Below are 22,278 nucleotides of genomic sequence, written 5' to 3' on the forward strand. Positions count from 1 at the left end.
CTTGACTATGCCCTTGGCACTTGGCTGAATGTTTCATGAGACTATCTCAATCTTCCCAGCAACCTAGGAAGAAGGCAGTACTGTCTTTATCCCCATTTTACTGATGAGGAAACAGGTTTAGACTTGCCCAAGTTACATAGCCATTAAGACTCAAGCCTAGATCTGTATAATTCTAAAGACTATGTCCCTAAGCTAAAAGTTTAGACACACTCTCCTTTATCATCAGTGAAGAAAGTAAATGATTTAATGAGATATGAGGAAGCCTAGCAAAGTGTCTGTAGCATAATAAATATAAAATAGATGGACTCTCTTATAGTTACTCTTTGTGCCCCATGGACTGTAGCCCTCCCGGCTCCTCTGTCCATGGAATTTTACATGTAAGAATGCTGAAGTGGGTTGCCTTTTCCTACTCCAGGGGATCTTCCTGACTCGGGGATCAAAACTACATATTTTGTATCTCCTGTACCGGCAAGCAGATTCTTTTTGGCTCAGTGGGTAAAGAATCCACCTGCAATGCAAGAGATGAGGATTTGATCCCTGGGTTGGGAAGATCCCCTGGAGTAGGACATGGCAATCCACTCCAGTATTTTTGCCTGGATAATCCCATGGACAGAGGAGCGTGGTGGGCTACAGTCCATGGGGTTGCAAAGAGTCAGACATGACTGAAGCAACTGAGCATGCACAAGCATTATTGTTATGCCTGGACGACAGAGGATGAGATGGCTGGATGGCATCACTGACTCGATGGATGTGAGTCTGAGTGAACTCCGGGAGTTGGTGATGGACAGGGAGGCCTGGCGTGCTGCGATTCATGGGGTCGCAAAGAGTCGAACACGACTGAGCGACTGAACTGAACTGAACTGAATGACTACATTGATTCTCTTAAAATGTGTCTATAAAGATTCCAAATAGTTTGACTCTCAATACAGCTAGAGCCCCAAGTGGAATGCTTTTTTAAAAATATTCTTTGGACATTTAAAAAAATGTTGCTCTTTCAAAGTAATCTTTTTTAACTTATTTTATAGACTAATTTTCTACTGAACATCATGTCTAACTTTGGCAATTGGCTTATCATGGCCTCTTCCCTGAAGGAACTCAGAGACATCACATAGCATAAAGGATAAATTTTAAATGCATGGGCACATTCAAAACAGAAATGTTGACTCTGCCCCAACCTCAACCCTCAATATGTGATTTCTTCCAAGGTCTTCCATTTAGGTATGTTGAGTTTCATGTTAATGTTGCTGCTGAAAAAGGTATTAATGAACCCAATTTGGCAGCATTGCCCTCATTTAACAAGAGAAAGGCCCAGACCAAGAAATTCCTGTCAACTTCAACTCTTGCCTTTCCAAGAGTGGCTCTGGGGTCCTTCTCGCCACCTGACAAAGGGGCAGGTGACGAGTCCTGCCCCCGGGTCCCCCGTTTCTGAACTGGCATTACTAAGAGGCGGAACTGATCTTGGAGGCCCCAGGTCTGAGTTGGGATACCTGATGTGTACATGGCTTTGAGTACTTGTACAGGGGCCTGGAGGAACCTGGGAATGGAATCTCAGTGTTTTCTGCCCTAAATCATCTAAATCTCTTTAACTGAATAAGTAGGTTTCTCTCCAACTGTCTTAAAGCATTTTACAGACTATTTCCTTACATCTATTTTATATGGAATTAATATCCCATTTTCCCAAATTCCCAGAGAATAGAACGACCTCTTTCCCTCTCATTCTCTCTGCCTTATTTTCTTTTTTCTTTCTGGAAATATTTCTTGAACATCTACTATAAGCAGAGCAATATAGTGGAAGGCTCACCACCATTAAAAAGCATGTTGGCAAGCATCTCTGTTCAATTCATCCATCCCAATAAGAGATGTCTGTCATGCCATTCTCTATTTAAGCAAATTCATGAATGTTTCACGTGGCCAAAAACAGAGATTAAAAAGTTAATGATTCGTTTCTAGAGAGAATTTAGATAGTTTTGATTTCTGCTTACAGCCAATTTCATTTCCCACTTCCTAAAATACTCAAGTATTTGTAAGGTACTCGACATCTATATTTAGTCATACAAGCCTTTCATTTCCACCATAATATATGGGAGGGTTGGTGTTGAAAAAGTGGATGATTTTCATATAATCAGAGGGGGAAATCTGCTCTTCCATTTTCTCTTTCCTATTGTCACAGTCATGCGGCTGCATGAAGGGGCTGAGCGACGTATTGAAAGGGGGAAGTGGAGGGACTTCCCTGGTGGTCCAGTGGTCTGGATTCTGCACTTCTGCTGCAAGGGGTACTGGTTCAATCCCTGGTCAGGGAACTAAGATCCCATGTGCCCTGCAGCGCAGCCAAATAAATAAATACATAATAATAAAAACAAAAGAAAGGGGAAAGCAGTAAGTGGCAAAAAAAGATCTGAGTTCCAGATCCCTACTAACCAAACGTGTGACCTTGAACAAGCCACTTAACCTCTCTTGACCTTCTCCTGAAGTGTAGGCGATGATATATTACCTTCCAGATGGTCTTCTAAGGTTCCATGCAGCAACTCTTACCTATCTATAGATGTGGAGTGGCTTTCAGAATGGAGAAATTGTGGGGAGTTTTAAGAGGCAGCTAGAGTCTGCCTAGCATTAAGAGAGATAACGAGGTCCACTGTCCCTCACAGAATTGGCCAAAGTGGCCCTTTTGTAGAGGATTAGGAAACGAAATCCCAGAGAGGTCAAATCACTTTTGCAGGATCACGCTGTAGACGGATGAGGGGACGTCAAGGGTTGGAATCTATTTCTAAGTAGTTCTCAAGCTCATTCCCTGGAAGGGGCATTTCCTTCCTTTATGAGAGTAGCATCTTCTGCGTTATCCTTTCATTAAGCATTCGTTTACTTTTTTACTTTTTATGAACCTATTTCCATTTGTTATTAACTTAAACTGATTCTGTTAAAAATTTCTTATACACATGTGAATTAATTTCCAACATACGAATTCCATACCATACTCCAGCTGTTGTTCAGTCGCTAAGTAGTGTCCAGCTCTTTGTGACCACATGGACTGCAGCGTGCTACTCTCCCCTATCTGTCACTATCCCCTAGAGATTGCTCAGATTCATGTCCATTGAGTCCGTGATCCTATCTAACCATCTCATTCTCTGCCACCCTTTTCTCCTTCTGCCTTCAATCTTTCCCAACATCAGGATCTTTTCCAGCTAACCTTATTGAAAAAGACCCATTATACATGACTTCATTACAATCATAGGTAAAGATACCAGGTCTGACCTAGTAAGAAATTTGGTGTAAGAGGATGAATGTCATTCCTTCCTGAACAAAGGTGATCTGTCTGTTGGCAACATGCTTCAAACTGATTGTTCCTTAGTGGACAAGAGGTCCGCTTGTCCTCAGTACTAAAGGTAGATGTCATGACCTTGCTGTGATCCAAGGTCTTTCTATTTGCTGTTTTATGCTCTGACTATAGACAGGAGGCCACATTCTGGATTTCATTCACGTGATATCCTAGCCATCTAAAGAAATGGTACATGACAGCTAATCTTGAAAAAAGACAGATTTTTCATCTCAGTTTTACCTTTTATCTGCTTACCATCTGAGTTACATTACAACCAACACATATCTTCAATTTTAAAGATGTAAGCAGAAAACCATGCTAGTGGTGCAAAGATGGGAGACACAGGTACCAGGTGTAGTGTTATTAGACAAAACTTAGAATGTGATTAATCATCTAATGCTTGTTTAATGATAGGCACTGCCTTATTATGTCTCGTGATTGTGAGACACAAGTGCAAAGCCATTTACAGGGCAGAAGGAAGTGGAAGGCTAAGAAGGGGGAAAATCTGTAGCTTTGCCCTATCCCTTGCTTGACAGAACAGTTGTCATTGTTTTGCTTCACAACCCCCGACTCTCATCTGGCTTGGAGGGAGGGGCCATTCATTCAATAAACACTGATTGAACACTCACTAGAAATGATGGAAAGGAAAGGACAGTGAATGAGATATACTCTGTGCCCCCCAAAAATTCACCATCTACTCAGAGAGACAGAAAAGTAAGCCTGTAAGTGACAACACGGCACAGCAGCGCCACAAGAGAGCTGTGGACCAAGGGTTGTTGCTGTTTGGTTGCAAAGTTGTGTCCAAATCTTTGCAGCCCCGTGAACTGCAGCACGCTAAGCCCTATTGGGCTTCCCTGATATCTCAATTGGTAAAGAATCCACCTGCAATGCAGGAGACCCTGGTTCAATTTCTGGGTTGGGAAGATCTGCTGGAGAAGGGGTAGTCTACCCACTCCAGTATTCTTGGACTTCCCTTGTGGCTCAGCTGGTAAAGAATCTGCCTGCAGTGTGGGAGACCTGGGTTTGATCCCTGGATTGGGAAGATCCCCTGGAGAAGGGAAAGTCTCCCCACTCCAGTATTCTGGTCTGGAGAATTCCATGGACTGTATAGTCCTCGGGGTTGCAAAGAGTCAGACACAACTGAGCAACTTTCACTCACTAAGCTTCCCTGTCCTTCACTATCTCCTAGAGTGTGCTCAAACTCATGTCCATTGAGTCGGTGATGCCATGCAACCATCTCCTCCTCTGTCGCCCCTTTCTCAATGGTAGAGAACCAAGGGTAGAGGAACCCCATACAGGCAGCAGCCCCTGGAGCAACAGGAAGATGACGCTTGAGCTGGATCTGGAAGAACGAGTAATCAATTCCTTGCTGTTCTGGGTCTGCCGCTGAGCTTGAGTGTCAGCCCCAGTCCACCTTGCAGTGTGGTACCCAGGAACAGGCAGGCCCCTACATACAGCTCTCCAGAAGGAAAAAGAGGTGATACGGCCATCCCAGGCTTGTGACAATCTGTAGTGTTCCAGATCACATATCCATACATAGGACGGGAAAGAGGACTTCTCAGAGGCTTTAGAGTGAGGTGGTTGGGTAAGCAGTATCAGAATCTCTGTGTGATACGAGTCTCATTTCAGAAACCATGTTCAATACCAGAATAATTAAAGACCCGTGCTATCAAACTATACAGTATGAAGATAAAAATGTGCGATCTTGATGTTTAACAGAAGAAACACCACTGTAAGAAACATTGAGGGATGACAGCACAAAATATCAAAATTTCAGGACCAAGTATAGATATGCTTTATCTGATTGCTCAGATAAAACTGATTGTTCAACCTCTGCTACCAAGTGGATTGAAGTCTTTTACTTTTGGGGCCACACCAGGGCACGAAGAATCTTAGTTCCCCAACCAGTGATTGAACCTGGGCCCCCTGCATTGGAAGCACAGAGTCTTAACCACTAGACCACCAGGGAAGTCCTGGACTGGAGTCTTGATGAGAAAGTGAGAGATGATCTGGCACCTGAGACATTTCAGCGTTCAGTAGAGTGACCAGTATAAATGGTTGGGACACGTTTATGCTCTGGATGACACCTATTCAAAGAATGTCACGCAAGTTATGCTCACGACTGACCCTATGTAAAACTTTAAAGCAGGATTTTGGGATCTTCTCTACCTACCCCTCCAGACCCCTCCTTTGGAGGCCTGCCATGCCCCTGAAGGACCCCCATGGACCCTGTGTCTCTCCGTGAGCCCACACCATTTACCCCTGCACTGTGGATCTCTTCTTTTATGAAGCGAAAATGTCCCGACACTCACCTTTGAGGAGTCAGTGTATTTGCATTTCAAGAAAGGTTTTTTTTGGAACCACTGAAACCTCACTTCCAAAGTCACATACCCAGCTCAAAGGGCAGGAAAGTTGCTTGGGATGGTTTTTTTGACATCTCCTGGAGCTGCTGCCTTCCTACAGGCTAATCCCTGCCTTGCCCCGTTGAAAGCCAACCCTCATTCTTCTTTCTCTCTCCTCTTGCCCCAGAACCCTGCCCAGATGCCTTGAGGTGATAGGGGACCCGTGTTCTTAGCCACTGTGGGCTGGAGTGAAAATGAGGGAGAGAGTCCTGGTTCTACCTGAAGCTCACATCAGGGGGCCTTGCATTTTATTCCTGTCTCTGCAAGAGGTGGTTTATTGATTAATGGAACTTTATTAGACTTATTAGAGCAAATAAAACACATGCACACACACATAAATCCTTCTGTACCCCTCCCAAACCACTGGCTGGCGGAACGAGTTCTATTTCCAGCCCTGACATCTTGCCCGTCTGTCATTCTCCGTCCTGGCTGCATCAAGTTCCATTGGGTTTGAGTTTATTGGCGACACAGTGAAGTTTATGTTGTCATAGAAATTAGCCTTGATGGACAGGGATACGGCCAGGGGATCAGGAGAGCTGGGCAGCCTCGTGGTGTTGGCATGACTGAGATGTTAGGGTGCCTGGAACCTTCTCCAAGAAAAATCAAAGCTGGCTCTTTTGCAGCAGCAAACGAGAGCAACAAGACACTCCCCAGGGACGGACGCTGGGACGTGATTGTGAGCCATCCAGCTCCCATTCCCCCCAACCCTCCCGGTGCCCCCCTGGTGCCAAAAATCCTTCCCCGAGCAATGGAGGCAGGGCTGGGAGGCCTGAGGTTAATCCGCCCTTCTGCAGTTCGTGGTTAGCTTTCGTAGGCTCTTGGCTGTTTGACAAAGTTGGATAATAATTCAATATTTCTTTCTGAAATACTTGACCTTATTGTTAGTTTTTGTGACAAGGGGAATTTAAAGGAGCTGCAAAAAATGCAAGTGAGTGTGGCTGAGAAAGGCCAGGGTACGCCCCTGACTAGCGCACAGTTTCTTTTCCTGACGTCTATAAAATGTAGGTGAAAACAGGTCAACATTGATGTTGGCAAATGGGAAAACCAGTTCTATTGTTAGCCAACGAGCTTCAGATATAAATGTAAGTCTGGTTCAATCAAAACCACGTTTGTGTTAGACCCTAGTGATGTGCTTTCTATTAAAAAAAAAAAGCCTATTTATATAGACACACGAAATAAAAATATTCTTTGACCAGAAGGATTCTTTTCTGAGTATCACAAGGACTTGTTGGAATACAAGACTGCTTTCATTTTCTTTTTTAAAATTTGCAGGGGACACACTCCCAGTATCTTCCCTTCTCTTTATTTTGAACCAGCCAGAGCTGTTGAAGATTAAAATCATATATAAAGAAAAATTCTGCGTTGCCTGATGTGGGGGCTTCTTGGAGATGGCTGGCTGGGGGCTGAAAAAGAAATGAAGTTATTAGGAGGTCAAACATACAGCCTGCCCCCCAAGATTTGGCCTGAGTCTATCATTGCTTTTATGAGCTCCTCTCAAGAGGCTCATAAGACACGTTTGAGCTTACAAAGGAGGAACAGGAGAGAAGTTTAGCCACTTGCCAAATCCAGATTGTGGAGGGTCGGTTAATTTTAGCCTACTGGGCAGCTCGCTGATTTTACTTTCTCTCTGTACTAGGAGCCTCTCAAGTCCTGTCCTGCAAGGAACTAGGAACAATCATATAATGTTGAATATGGGCTGGTTAATAAAATTCTAGAAGGATTTACTTTTTCTTGTGAGATCATTTTTTTTTCCAACTTGGGGTGAAATTCACATGGCATAAAATGAAACTTTCTCTAAAAAATATGTATTTATCTGGCCATGTTGGGTCTTAGTTACAGTGTGCAAATATGTCATACAGGATCTTTCATTGTGGAGCTCGACTCTCTAGTTGTGGCATGGGGAGTTGAGTAGTTGTGGTGTGGAGGCTTAGTTGCCCTTTGGCATGTGGGATCTTCCCGGACCAGGGCTCGAACCCATGTCTTCTGCATTGGCAGATGGATTCTTAACCACTGGGCCACTAGGGAAGGCCCCGAATGAACCATTTTTAAAGTGAACCATTCAGGGGCGTTTAGTCCACTCTTCACATTGTGTGACTGCTGCATTCCCATCACCCCAAACAGATACCATTAAACCCTGGCCACCTCTAGATCCACTTTTGAACACAAGTTGGTTAGCTGTGTTCTCACACAGAGTGCCGTCTTAGAGCCTCATGATTTTAAACAAGGCTTGACTGTATTTCCAGAAAGGACCCAAGAGGAGAGAGGATTTGCTGTAGGAAGGACTGGAGGCCCTGGGCAGGGCAGGGCAGGGGGAAGGCGGGGAGGAGGGATGTGGGCACAGGAGAGATTGCCTCTGTAATCACCGGGTAACCCAGAACCAGAGACCTTCCGAACTGGAGAAGGTGACCATCTGTTGGAGTAGCTGCTCCTTCTGAGGCTTATTTTTTGTCTCCTACTGAGGTGATGAGCCCTTTAAAATTCTCAGCATTCTCACTCTCCTGCATCCCGAGTCCCGTCTAGGAGGCCGTTTATTCCTTTAATTTGTGTTGGTCGGCATCCAAGTCTGGCACTAGGCAGTCCCCAGTGGAGAAGCTGGGAGGTGGTGCAGGCTCACCCAGGTTAGGGAGGGAGTGCTCCCCGGGATGCTAACTGTGGCTTGTCTCCTTCAATACACATCATCCTGCTGGATAATCATTTTCAAATGGCAAACAATAATAAAAGCTTTCCTCTCTATTGCTTCCAAGTGTCAACGTATCTACACAGGCTGTAGACATGAGTGTGTGTGTGTGTGGGTGGGTGTGTGTGAATTCTCTAAGAAAAAGAAGTTTGGGGGAGCATTTGAGCGTGTTGGAAAGGCTGAGAATCACCTCAGGTTGCTTTCCAAACACTCTACTGGTGGCTGACCTGGAACCTGGATCAGAGATAGAAGAACAAAAGTGTCGGGTGACTGTCATTTTTAATCCACATCTGAAGGGAGTCGGCGGGTTCTCTCCTGAGCTGGGCCCCTTGTGAACCTAGGGGGAGCTTCAAGCTGGGAATGAAACAGGATGAGGGGGTGCCAGAGGCTAGATATGGCTGCTAAGGGTGTGTGACTGGATCTTGAAAGGAAAACCCCAAAGTCTGTGGCCACAGACGGAGAGTGAAGCTGATGCCCCCCCTCAGGGTGCACGTGTGTTTTGGGTCTACACAGTCTCCTGTCTCATTGTGACCCCTTTCCCTGGAGTATCTATTTTCCTTGAAGTGGTTGAGGTAACTTAACTGCTAAGAAATTTCAAACATTTTTTAATGTTAAGATATAGATGAATAAAGTATGGAATGCAATATGAAATTCATAGGAGTTGGAGAGATAAAACAGAACTCTGGAGAAATCTCCTACTTATAATGGGCTGCTGCTGCTGCTAAGTTGCTTCAGTCGTGTCCAACTCTGTGCGACCCCATAGACGGCAGCCCACCAGGCTCTCCCATCCCTGGGATTCTCCAGGCAAGAACACTGGAGTGGGTTGCCATTTCCTTCTCCAATGCATGAAAGTGAAAAGTGAAAGTGAAGTCGCTCAGTCGTATCCGACTCTTCGTGACCCCATGGACTGAAGCCCGCCAGGCTCCTCCGTACATGGGATTTTCCAGGCAAGAGTACTGGAGTGGGGTGCCATTGCCTTCTCCGTATAATGGGCTACTTTGGGTCAAATTCAGGCTGATGCCCCAGGGTTAACGGTTTGCTCTGCAGTCAGGCCGCCGAAGTGAAAATAAAAGAGGAGTCTGATGGGTGTTCAGGGCATTTCCCCAGAGGCCTGTGGAGTAGCTGTATATTGTAGAATTTCCTCCCCGACACCCTGTCCTTGCATGCATCCAACTCCATCTCCTCTTACAAACCTTCAGGTCTCCTTCTGTGCAGACTTCCTAGCCATTCTGACTCAATTGCTCAATGACACTGTATGTCGTCTGAACCCCATGGGTTTGGTGCTCTAATCCTCTTACATTATTTCGGTTATCTATGTTTCTGCTTAACCAACAGCATCGAAATTTAGTGGTTTAGAACAATAGCTGTTGTATTGCTCATGATTCCGTGGGTCAAGAATGCTGGCAGGGCTCAGCCCAGTGGTTTTGCAGGGCTAGCTTGAGCTTCCTCATGGCATGGTGGTCCCAGGGTGGTCAGCATTCTTCCAGTCAGGGCTTCTAAGAGGCACAAATGTGGAAGCTGCATCTCTCTTAAGGTCCAGCTTGAAGAGGAGATGGGCAAGGTCACTCTCCCACTGTGTTCTGTTGGTCAAAGGCAATCACAGGGGCCAGCCTCGGGCCAAGGGGAGGGGAAGTAGACCCCACAACTCTTCACGGGAAGAGAGGCAAAGCCTATGAGTGTAACCCCTCTGTAGCTACATCCTTAGATATTATAGTTCCCAGTGACCACTCTCAGGGTCCCCTGCAGTGGGACTTGGTCAGCATTTGGTGATTGTTTCAGGATTCAGACACCAGGTGTGAGAAAAGAGATCTCAGGTGTGAGGCATCTGGATAAGGGGCATTGTGGCCATAGAGAATGGGTTTGTTTATCAAGAGGAGTCCCTAATATTTTGTCAAAAGGGTCATGATATGCTTTTCTGAGTCCTGTAATGGATCAAATATATGCCAAATATACTAGGGTTGGGGGACTCTCTTTATGGGGTAAGTAGAAGCTCACACCACTTAACAGTTCTGCGGGGAAGAGCTGGGTGGCAGGATCCCTCTAGACTTGCCCAGGGCCCCTGGGGGCAGTCAGGCTGGAAAGTCTGCCCTGGTTGTCACTCAGAGACTCAGCAAGGGTCCAGGAGCCACCCTTCCAGGAGAGCAGAGAAAGAGGCTATTGTTTCTTGCCACTTTAAGTAGCTGATGACAGTAGAAAAGAATGTAGTTAGAACCTTCCCTGTTAACTACGGAGGATTAGAACCAACTGCAGAACTAGGCTCTTGAAGCCTCTGGGCACAAGGTGTGGGAACCACTGTGGGGGCAGAAAGGGAGGGAGCGTCCCCTGGGGGTGGCCCTGTTGATTCTAAAATTCCATCCCTCCATGTCCCAGTGACTGAAACCTCCATCCCACTCGGCCTTGGTTTCCCTATAGGCAAAATGGGGACACTGCTTCTTAGGAATTTTTTTTTTTGGAAGAGTAAATAAAATAACCTAAATAGAGGGCCTAGCAAAAGTATTAAATATTAACACAGAATAAATAAATATTAACTTCTTTCTCTCCAAAATGTTAGAAAAGGAAACTTGGATCACTGAGTCCAATTTGCGAATGACCAGACTGAGGCCTGGACTTGTTAACATGCCTTGCCCAGGTTTAAGGATCACACTAGGGTTCACCCAGGGGCTCAGGGGTAAAGAATCCACAGGCAGTGCAGCAGACACAGGTGATGCGGGTTAGATCCCTAGGTCGGGAAGATCCCCCGGAGAAAGAAATGGCAACCTGGCCCAGAATTCTTGCCTGGAGAATCCCATGAACAGAGGAGCCTGGTGGGCTGTGATCTACGGGGTTGCGAAGACTTGGACACGACTGAAGCGACTCCGCACTCGTGCACACGTCACGCTGGTGCGTCCTCATTTCCTCCTCTCAGCCCAAGGCTCTTCCTTGACATCTGAGTCCTTCTAAGGACACGCAGTATTTCAGTTGCAACAGCGCACTGCAGCTCAAAGCGGCCACTTTGGCCTTTGTTCTTGGTAGCTCGCCCCATAGGACCCCAAAGAACATTGGGGTAACTGGAAGAGAAAATGCTGGAGAAACATTGAAACTAAATGAGACAAAATACCACCTCCAACACTGGCAAATTTCAACACGAAAATCTTATAATTTTATTTTTTATTTTAATTAAAATATTTTAAAATATCAAAACCATTTTGGATTGGGGTCTAGCCGATTAACAAAGTTGGGGTAGTTTCAGGTGAGCAGTGAAGGGACTCAGCCATCATATGCATGTATCCATTCTTCCTCAAAACTCCCTCCCATCCAGGCTGGCACATAACATTGAGCAGAGTCCCATGCGACGGCTTCGCTGATTGCTCAGTTGGTAAAGAATCCACCTGCAATGCAGGACACCCCAGTTTGATACCTGGGTCCGGACGATCCTCTGGAGAAGGGATAGGCTACCCACTCCAGTATTCTGGCCTGGAGAATTCCATGGACTGTGTATAGTCCATGGGGTTGCCAAAAGTAGGACATGACTGAGTGACTTTCACTTTCACTTTCTTTCCAGGCAACACGAAAATCTTTGAATAAAGCCATCTATTGAAATCACATTAGTCTTTGTTTCTCTATCAATTTCTTTTTATTAAAAAAAAATATTTGCAAGATCAGCCCAGAATTACAATAAAGTAAAAAAGATGTCTCTTTTTGTCTGTCTCTCCTCTCCTGCTAATTCTACTCCAGACAACTCTTATGTGGGTCCAACTTTGCCTCTTCTTCCATCAACAACTCCTAGTGGACTTGTTTCGTAGCCACCCCCCACCCCCACCCCTTCCCCATCCCCTCCTGAGTTAGGGCATTCAGTCTGTATAATTAAGTTTTGCAGAATCCCAGGTTTAGAGACATGCTACTTGGGCCTCATCATCTGTTACTGAACAATGCTGCTGCTGCTGCTGCTAAGTCGCTTCAGTCGTGTCCAACTCTGTGCGACCCCATAGACGGCAGCCCACCAGGCTCCCCCGTCCCTGGGATTCTCCAGGCAAGAACTCTGGAGTGGGTTGCCATTTCCTTTGCCAATGCATGAAAGTGAAAAGTGGAAGTGAAGTCGCTCAGTTGTGTTCGACTCTTAGCCGGCCCATGGACTGCAGCCTTCCAGGCTCCTCCGTCCATGGGATTTTCCAGGCAAGGGTACTGAACAATAAATCACCCCAAAATATGGTGGCACAGGAGGTTGATATTTAATGACATGGATCAGAAATTAGAATAGGCTTGTCTCCATGGTACGTAAGTGGCCTCAGCTGGGAAGATTGAAAGACTGAGGGATATCTTCATTCACTTGTTGGTGCCTAGATTGGGCTGGATGAAGGGTTGTCTGAGCCAGGACCCCCTCTGGGTGTGGGGGCCTCAGGGTCGTTGGACTTCTCTTGTTCTTGCTTGGCCCTGAGAACAAGTGTCCAGTCAACCTGGGATTGGGGCGCTGCACGGCCTTTAATGCTGGGGCCTCAGAATCACATGGTGTCACTTTCTCTGTACCCATTGGTCCACGCAGTCCCAAGTCCACCCAGATTCCAGGAGAGGGGACCCTGTCTCTCAAGGGAGGTGCATCGAAGACCCGGTACCCAGGGAGTTTAAACCATAATGGACAAACGGTGATCCTGCTTTCTGAATAATGAGAGCTCACCAGCTAACAAAGGATTTTGGTGCTGTTTTAGGGAAGAAAGGCAATCTTAAAGAGATGAGACTTGGACACCTGGTCTCTGGGGCATTTTAAAAGATTACAGAGACAGAATAAGTAAAAATGGGACTACCTTGGGTAATCTTGGGGGAAAGCATGGCTTTTAAGCAGTTGACTGGACATTTTCATTCTCCACCCGTGAGAAGCAGGGCCACCACCTGTTGCTTTTTAGAGAGTAAGACCGTTCCAGGCCCAAGCCCTCACCCCAGAGCCTATGTGGTGATGAACTGGACTTTGTGTTTTTTCCACTGACAGCAGAGGAAATAGTGAAAGTGAAAGTGAATTCACTCAGTCGTGTCTGTGACCCTATGGACTGTAGCCTAACAGGCTCCTCCGTCCATGGGATTTTCCTTGCAAGCGTACTAGAGTGGGTTGTCCAGGGGATCTTCCCAATCCAGGAATAGAACCCGGGTCTCCCACATTGCAGGCAGATGCTTTACCCTCTGAGCCATCAGGGAAGCCCCAGAGGAAATAGTAGTGCAGGAAAATCTTCTTAAAAGCAGAGCAGAGGGAGTTGTGGCTTCATTTTGAGGGATGGTTGGGCCCCACCCTCTAGCCTTGCCCCCACCTGTGTACATACCCAGAAGGAACATCCTCTGTATTGAATCTGAAGAGGAGTCTTTGAAGCCCTCAGAGATCTTCAGAGTGAAGTGCTGGGTGAGGTCAGGGCATTCAGGAGATCTGAATGGAGGGAGGAAGGGAGGCTGGGTGTGTGCCAGGCAGGTGACCTTGAGGTGGATGCAGCTAGGGGGGTGCCCCACTCATGGCCAGGCAGCCCAGCAGCCGTGTGGTCCAGGACAAGACACCTGATGTGCCATTCCCATCTCCTTCCGTACCTGGAGTGAAGGGACAGTTGACAAGCTCACAGCCTGCTTTGTACAGGGCGCTGTTAGGCACTGTATGTCATTCATCTGTTTCATTTACTCTATGAATCCAGTTTATGCCTATGAAGTGGGCTTTATGGTTTCTATTTTATTTTATTTCAGTTAAAAGACTGAAGCCCATGAAAAACTGTTATTGTGTAATTGAGAAGTTGTGTCCAACTCTTTTGTGACCTTACGCACGGTAGCCCACCAGGCTCCCCTGTCCATGGGATTTCCCAGGCAAGAATACTGGAGTGGGTTGCCATTTCCTTCTCCAGGAGATCTTCTACACCCAGGGATCAAATCTGTGTCTCCTGCATCGCAGGCAGATTCTTTACCACCGAGTCACCTGGGAAGCTCTGACTATCACTGAGACAACTGGGAAACAAACAAACAGAAAGAATCAATTAACAAAAAGGTAACTTTCCAAAACTAAGTGTGATGGAAGATACTTGGACAAGGTAAACAGCAATAGGCAGTCAGGTATGCGTTCATGATAAGTTGCTTCAGTCGTGTCTGACTCTTTGTGATGCTATGGACTGTAGCCCTCCAGGCTCCTTGGTCCATGGGATTCTCCAGGCAGAAATACCAGAGTGGGTTGCCATGCCCTCCTCTAGGGGATCTTCCTGACCCAAGGATCTAACCCCCATTTCTTACATCTCCTGCCTTGGCAGACAAGTTCCTTACCACCTGGGAAGCCCAGTCAGGCATAGTTATGTGTCAAATTAATATATAAACAATTCAGTTATCCACTTGTTTCTTTATATAGTTTAAAATATGTGTCATCTGCTGTTCTAGACACTGCAGATAATGACAAAGGCAGATAAACAGTAAATGAATAATAAAATAAATAACATAATGTCAAGTTGTGCTAAGTGTTTTGCATAAACAAGAAACAAAGAAAGGGGATAGAGAATAATGAGGTAAGTGAGGATTTGTTGCACATAGGATTGCCAGGACTGATCGTTCTGAAGAGGTCATACTTGAATAGAATCCCGAAGAAAGTGAGTGACTAAGCTCTAACCCCAGGGGAAACTGTTTCAAGCAACAGGAGCCATAAGTGCAAAGGCCCTGAGGCAGGCATACGCGTTGTTTTTCTTCTTGCACTCACACAAGTCGATCTTTATCAGATAATTTGTGTATTGTCTGCTTCTCTAGTTATAATACCCACGCTTGGCTCTAGAAACAGTGAGAAGGCTTATGAGCATCGAGAGTGGTAAGAGAACTGCGAGGTGGAAGAGATGGAGCCAGGACCAGTTCATGGACCCCAGTCCTAGGCTGCGATGGACTTTGGACCGGAGGAGCTGGTAGTGATGGCGGATAGAGGCCACAAGCTACTTTAGGCTTTGGTATTTTCTTTTCAAACCAACTTTTAATTTTGAACATTTTCCAATCTTTAGAAACATTAAGAGAATTTTACAATAAATACTCTTCACTTAGTTTGTTAATCAATTCATATTTCACCATATTTACTCCCTCTGTTTTTCTCTCAGTCATTTTAAAGTCAAGTTGCAGATATCATGATACTTCACACCTAAACATTTCATTGTGTTTTCCAAAATACAATGATCGTACCCATGAGACTTTGACCTATTGTATCATATGATATATGATCATTTAAATATTAAGATATATTATTTAAATATGTTACTATATTACAAATAGTGAGCCATTAAATTTCTCAAATTGTCCCAATGATTTACAGCTACCTAAGAAAAACTCTAGGACTCAGTCAAGGATGACATTTTGCATTAGTGTCTATGCCTCTTGTCTCTTCTCATTTAGAATCAGCTCAGTTCAGTTCAGTCCTCAGTCATGTCTGACTGTTTGTGACCCCATCGACTGCATGCCAGGCTTCCCTGTCCGTCACCAACTCCTGGAGCTTGATCAAACTCATGTCCATTGAGTTAGTGATGTCATCCAACCATCTCATCTGTCATCCCCTTCTCCTCCTGCCTTCAATCTTTCCCAGCATCAAGGTCTTTTCTAAGGAGTCAGTTCTTTGCATCAGGTGGCCAAAGTATTGGAGTTTCAGCTTCATCATCAGACCTTCCAATGAATATTCAGGACTGATTTTATTTAGAATGGACTGGTTTGATCTCCTTGCAGTCCAGGGGACTGTGAAGGGTCTTCTCCAACACAGTTCAAAAGCATCAGTTCTTTGGTGCTTAGTTTTCTTCACAGTTAAACTCTCACATCATACATGACCACTGGAAAAACTATAGCTTTGACTGCTACTGCTGCTGCTAAGTCGCTTCAATCGTGTCCGACTCTGTGCGACCCCATAGACGGCAGCCCACCAGGCTCCGCCGTCCCTGGGATTCTCCAGGCAAGAACTCTGGAGTGGGTTGCCATTTCCTTCTCCAATGCATGCAAGTGAAAAGTGAAAGTGAAGTCGCTCAGTCGTGTCCGACTCTTAGCGACCCCATGGACTGCAGCCTACCAGGCTCCTCTGTCCATGGAATTTTCCAGGCAAGAGTACTGGAGTGGGGTGCCATTGCCTTGACTAGATGGACCTTTATCAACAAGGTAATGTCTCTTCTTTTTAATATGCTTTCTACGTTGGTCATAGCTTTTCTTCCAAGGAGCAAGCAAGGAAGATTATAATTTAGAATAATCCTCTATAAACAGCTCAGTGGGAGATGAGTTTGAGAAGGCAGATTGGGACCAGATAATGGAGACTTTAGGTGCAAAGCTAGTGATTTGGGGCCACAAGAAGCCATTGAAAATTTTGACCTAGTAGTATTGTAGGATGGTTCATGCAGCTGCTGGCTACAGAATGGATTTGTCCTGAGAAAGGCCTTGTGGAAGGAACAAGTAAGATGGTGACATTGGCCTGCGTCCGCATCCTCTCCAGGCCCCACCCTCTCCTCTTTCCTGTTCTGGTTTCCAGTGCAAAAGTGCTGCCTCTGACGCTCCTCCTCTGCCTCTGGCTTTACTTCTATCCTCTGTTTCCTCTCCTCCATTCTCCTTTCTGACTCCCTTCTGCTGTTCTTTCCTTCAGAGGCTTCATCTAAAATGTGGAGCCAAGTGCGGGGGCACTTGGGGTCCTTCTCAGGAAGGAGGAGGGTCCACGGCACACCTGCCTGAATGTTCTCAAATCAGAGCAGTTCTTGGGACTTCTCTGGTGGCCCACTGCTCAGCACTTCCACTTCAGGGGTCATAGGTTCAATCCCTGGTCAGGGAACTAGCATCCCACATGCCGTGCAGTATGGCCAAAAAACTAACTGAAAAAATAAATATCACTCCAGTCATTTTTTTTTTTTTTTAAGGACAGTTCTTTTCCAGAACTTGGAGGGTAAAAAGGGAAATGCCCAAACGCAGGAACTTCACAGTCTGCAGTTTTAACCCAGCTTCCTGCCTCTGCAACATCATTTCTTCCTTTTCCCAAGTATTCCTGTAGCTCCTTCCCACAACCAGGAATCTGGAGAGTAAGAAGGCTTCAGACTTAGACACTGTCCTCCTCAGCATGGACCTGTGGTCCTCTTGGGTCCTTGCCAGTCATGCCTGTGCTTCCCAGTGGCGGTTTCCTCCTGGGGTAAAAGGGGTGCTGGCCGCTGTATTTGAGGGCAGTGAAAGTGAAGTGAAGTCGCTCAGTCGTGTCCGACTCTTAGCAACCCCATGGACTGCAGCCCACCAGAGCAGGGGGTAAAGTCTGGACTACAGTGGGATCCTAGGTGGGCACAGTGACCAGGACTTCCAGGAGAGCCCTTGACTCTGCAGTCTGGTCCTGAGAAGTGACCCAGGCTGGAAGTGTGGCCCTTGTTGGTGGAGGGACAACCTGGCAAATGAGTCTTGAGCAGGTGGGGGTTTGTGGGAGCCCTTCAAAGCCTGCCATAGGTAAACTGGCTACTCCATTGTTTCTTATTATTCTACCTGTCCTTTTAAAAGATGGTAAGTTTCATCACTGTCTTGCCCAGAGCAAAAGCAAAAGCCCTTATGTGTAGTTTGCCAATTTCTGTGGTGTAAATACTTCCTCTCTGGCCAAGTTCAAACACCAGTGTGATGTCACCATAGCCAGAACTGAGAAGTGATGGGCACAGCTCGTTCTCAGGGGCTGGTGAGAATTGGCTCAGGGCACTTTTTCTTTCTGCCTCTGCAAAAATGCTTGGGAAACTTTTCTTTAGGGATCTCTGGAAGTCTTGGACTTATCATGTTTGAGCACACGTAGAAACCACAGATGCAGCTTCTAAGTGACATCTGGGAATGGCTTGTGCCTTGGGGTTACGTTGCTAAAGTTGGAGGGCTCACTGTTTCAGGTTTGGTGCCGCCACCCCATGTGGTGTCTGTTCACTGGAATGTGTGTGCAGGTCGCCATTATACACAGTCACTAGGTCTGTGTTCCTGAAAGGAGAGTCCTGGTTGTCACCTTCAGCAATCTGATGAGAATTAGCTAAATATGAAGGTCTTCCCTGCTACACGTGGGCTTTCTTTAGCTGTGGCGAGCGGGGGCTACTCTCTAGTGGTAGCACGTGGGCTTCTCCTTGTGATAGCTTCTCTTGTTGCAGAGCATTTACTTTACTGGGCCCTAAAGCATGGGCTCAGTAGTTGTGGCACATGGGCTTTTTTGTCCTGAGGCACGTGGGATCTTAGTTCCCAGACCAGGGTTCAAACCATTGGCAAGGAGATTCTTAAGCACTGGACCACCAGGGTGGTCCCAGGAAGCTATGATTTAAATCTTGCCTGGACTTTGGGTAATAGTTACCCTCTTTGAGTTCAGTTCCCATATGTCCTGTGTAAGATCATGGTGCAGATTTCGGGAGATAATGTCCACAAGGTATGCAACGTGTCCAGCATGGTGTTTGGCCCAGAATCGGTGCTTCATTCTTGATAACCTCAATGTAAAGAGCAACAGCCATGGGTATCTGAGGAAGCAACCGCTAAGTTACCCTCAACCAGGAACCCAAGAGGAAAAAGACTGGAAAAGGTGGATTGAGGAAGGCCGATAGATGCTATGAGGGCAGAGGATGAGCTGGAACTGGGCAGAGAGACCATAACAGGCGTGAAGTCGGGGTCTCGTTGGTCACCGCTGCTCTGCGTGGTGGCCTTGTTTCCCCCTTAACTTGGTGACAGTAGCACCATTAGATGGTTAGTTTCTGAGAGGAAACTGAGGAGGAAAAGTCCCCATAAATTGCTTTGCTTTCCAAGCAAAATGTGAATGGAGAGCCCTACATATGGCACGTATGCAGTAGGATACTGGATGTACCAGCTGGGATGCACTGGATGGAATTTCCTGCAACCTTGGAGTCTAGAGAAGCCAACTGTGATTTGGGCCCCCTCCTCAGTGCTCTGAGACCGAAACAGACTTGCCGTAGGAGCAGCTTGTTGGCTTAGAATGAAAAATGACATTTCATAAGCCAAGCAAAACAGAAAGAGCAGATGAAGAACTAGAGAAAGCCAAGAGGGTAGTCAGGAAAACATCCCTTGAAGCACGAGCCCGGGAGGGTTAGGTCTGAAAGGACACAAGATCTGAGCCCCGTGGAGTCCGGATATTCCATTATGAGCCATTCAGTAAGACAAGCAGCGAGGCTGAGGACCTGCTGAGGGACACCCATGAATAATGGAACCAGGTGCTAGAAACAAAAGCACCTTTCCTCTCAGAGCATTCCTGAGTGATCTGTCCTGTCTGGGAACAGCTCTTAGGACAGATCCCCAAGGGCACCCCTCCAGGCATGGCAGCTGGATGCCAACCATGCACCCGTTGAGTTACATCATCTTGCTGCTTCACACCACCTCCAAGTGCTTCTAGTACAACCTGCCGATCAGGGAGTTTTGCTCTCTTATAATGAAAGATGTGGAAATGATGCAGGATGGGGGGATGGGGCATGGGGAAACCATACATGTAGAAGGATACCCTCTTCTTAACTCAGATAAACTGGTGAGTCCAACTGCAGACCAGTAACAGTGGGGAGCCAAGGGGCTAAGAAAGGAGAAGAAAAGTCAGGAAGGGTGAGTCAGGAGAGTCTCTGTTTCTATATGGGAGGCTGAGTTAAGAGCCACATTCTCCATTAGGGTCCTTGGTACCACTCTGCCCTGGCTTGCCCTGCCAACTATGGCAAATTCCTCCTCAATCTTTAGGCTTTATCAATAGCTTCCTTATTAATAAAATGGTGATAGTGGTAGCCCCAGATGGCTTCCAAGTTCCTATAGAGCCCCTTCATTCCCTTATTTAACCAAGGCCAGTGCTAAGGATGGCTTTTGAGGAGTGCAGTGGTGGGTTGGCATTCAAATCGGACAACTGGCTAGTGTGGATGGAGTACACCAGTATCTCCACCATCATCATCTAGTGCTTACCATTCTCTTGTTAGTCCCAATGGAGAATGGCGCTGGTTTGGGAACAGTACATGACATTCATATTCTGTTGACCACACCATATGCCGTTGGCATGTGTTGCTAATTAAGCCTTGGTTTCCCACTGCATCTGGGTTAGGTGTCGGGATGCTAAACTGCATCAAAGGAAGCCTTGAGATAAGCACTATGCCTGAGCCTGGTGGCCTTCATCTTATATTTTGATGGGGCAAAGGGGATCTTGGGAAGAGTTTAACTTGGAAGGGACTTCTGATCTTCTGCTACTGCTGCTGCTGCTAAGTCACTTCAGTCGTGTCCGACTCTGTGCGACCCCATAGACGGTAGCCCACCAGGCTCTCCCGTCCCTGGGATTCTCCAGGCAAGAACAGTGGAGTGGGTTGCCATTTCCTTCTCCAATGTATGAAAGTGAAAAGTGAAAGTGAAGTCGCTCAGTCGTATCCGACTCTTCTCGACCCCATGGACTGCAGCCCACCAGGCTCCTCTATCCATGGGATTTTCCAGGCAAGAGTACTGGAGTGGGGTGCCATTGCCTTCTGATCTTCAGTTCAGTTCAGTTGCTCAGTCGTGTCCGAATCTTTGCGACCCCATGAATCACAGCACACCAGGCCTCCCTGTCCATCACCAACTCCCGGAGTTCACTCAGACCCACGTCCATTGAGTCAGTGATGCCATCCAGCCATCTCATCCTCTGTCGTCCCCTTCTCCTGCTGCCCCCAATTCCTCCCAGCATCAGAGTCTTTTCCAATGAGTCAACTCTTCGCATGAGGTGGCCAAAGTACTGGAGTTTCAGCTTTAGCATCATTCCTTCCAAAGGAATCCCAGGGCTGATCTCCTTCAGAATGGACTGGTTGGATCTCCTTGCAGTCCAAGGGACTCTCAAGAGTCTTCTGCAACACCACAGTTCAAAGCATCAACTCTTCGGTGCTCAGCTTTCTTCACAGTCAAACTCACATCCATACATGCTGCTGCTGCAGCTAAGTCGCTTCAGTCGTGTCCGACTCTGTGCGACCCCATGGACTGCAGCCCACCAGGCCCCTCCGTCCATGGGATTCTCCAGGCAAGAGTCCTGGAGTGGGTTGCCATTGCCTTCTCCCATCCATACATGACCACTGGAAAAACCATAGCCTTGACTAGACGGACCTTTGTTGGCAAAGTAATGTCTCTGTTTTTTAATATGCTATCTAGGTTGGTCATAACTTTCCTTCCAAGGAGTAAGTGTCTTTTAATTTCATGGCTGCAGTCACCATCTGCACTGGTTTCTGATCTTCAGAGGTGCCCAAAGATGGATTTTCACACCTGCTAAAAAGTATCTTTCTCATGGGACATGGACCTGCTTATCAGCTAACTCCTTGCTCACTGGACCAGTCAATCCTGTTACAATGTTGCTTAACTTGTAATATGGAAGTAATAATATTCCAAGGAAGTGTTTGAAAAAAATACCAAGCACAATGCAACTATGGGGTTATTAATAATGTTGTTGTTATACATTTTGATTGATGAGAGTTTAATAAAGGAAAAGGCTGCCCTCCCTCCCCCATCCCCGGCCACAAGACTCGTTCCCAAAAGTACATCTCAGTCCACACTCCAAAGACATTTCTTGGAATCACATCTTAGTGCGGTTCACCCAATAAAAAGCTCCTCTGGCTCCAAGTGGGCATGAAAGTTCATCACAACATTTGCCATCAATAAAAAACCAATTCTTTCCATATGCAAAGCATTACTGCTGTCGAATGCTTATTGAGTGATGATACCTGAATGATGGGAATACAGGAACGGGGAAATGTACAAAGGGAAACTTCACAGGGACGCCAAATTGTAAAGATAGAAACACTGATATCAGAGGGAATTAGTTAAGCTGAGCAGAGGATGTTTGCATTCGCCAAGTGGGAAAGATGAGGGCAGCAGGAGAGACAGGAGGTGGAGAAAAACACGGTGACATGACAGAAGCAGCGCTGCCTGTCTGATGAGTCACCGAGGAGGGTGACATACAGCCCCTGCAACAGCCCACA

General features: G+C 46.4%; 1 protein-coding gene and 1 non-coding gene across 3 annotated transcripts in view; one reads left to right on the forward strand and one right to left on the reverse strand.

Annotated features, from left to right (window-relative positions):
- Positions 1–22,278, forward strand: part of RUNX2 (RUNX family transcription factor 2) — a 348,854-nt gene that overhangs the window by 236,922 nt on the left and 89,654 nt on the right. The window lies entirely within an intron of this gene.
- Positions 5,210–5,282, reverse strand: TRNAG-UCC (transfer RNA glycine (anticodon UCC)). The gene has a single exon. It is a non-coding gene; the product is annotated as a tRNA-Gly (tRNA).

The sequence above is a fragment of the Bos javanicus genome, chromosome 23, assembly GCF_032452875.1.
Source record: "Bos javanicus breed banteng chromosome 23, ARS-OSU_banteng_1.0, whole genome shotgun sequence".
NCBI classification, from domain to species: Eukaryota; Metazoa; Chordata; class Mammalia; order Artiodactyla; family Bovidae; genus Bos; species Bos javanicus.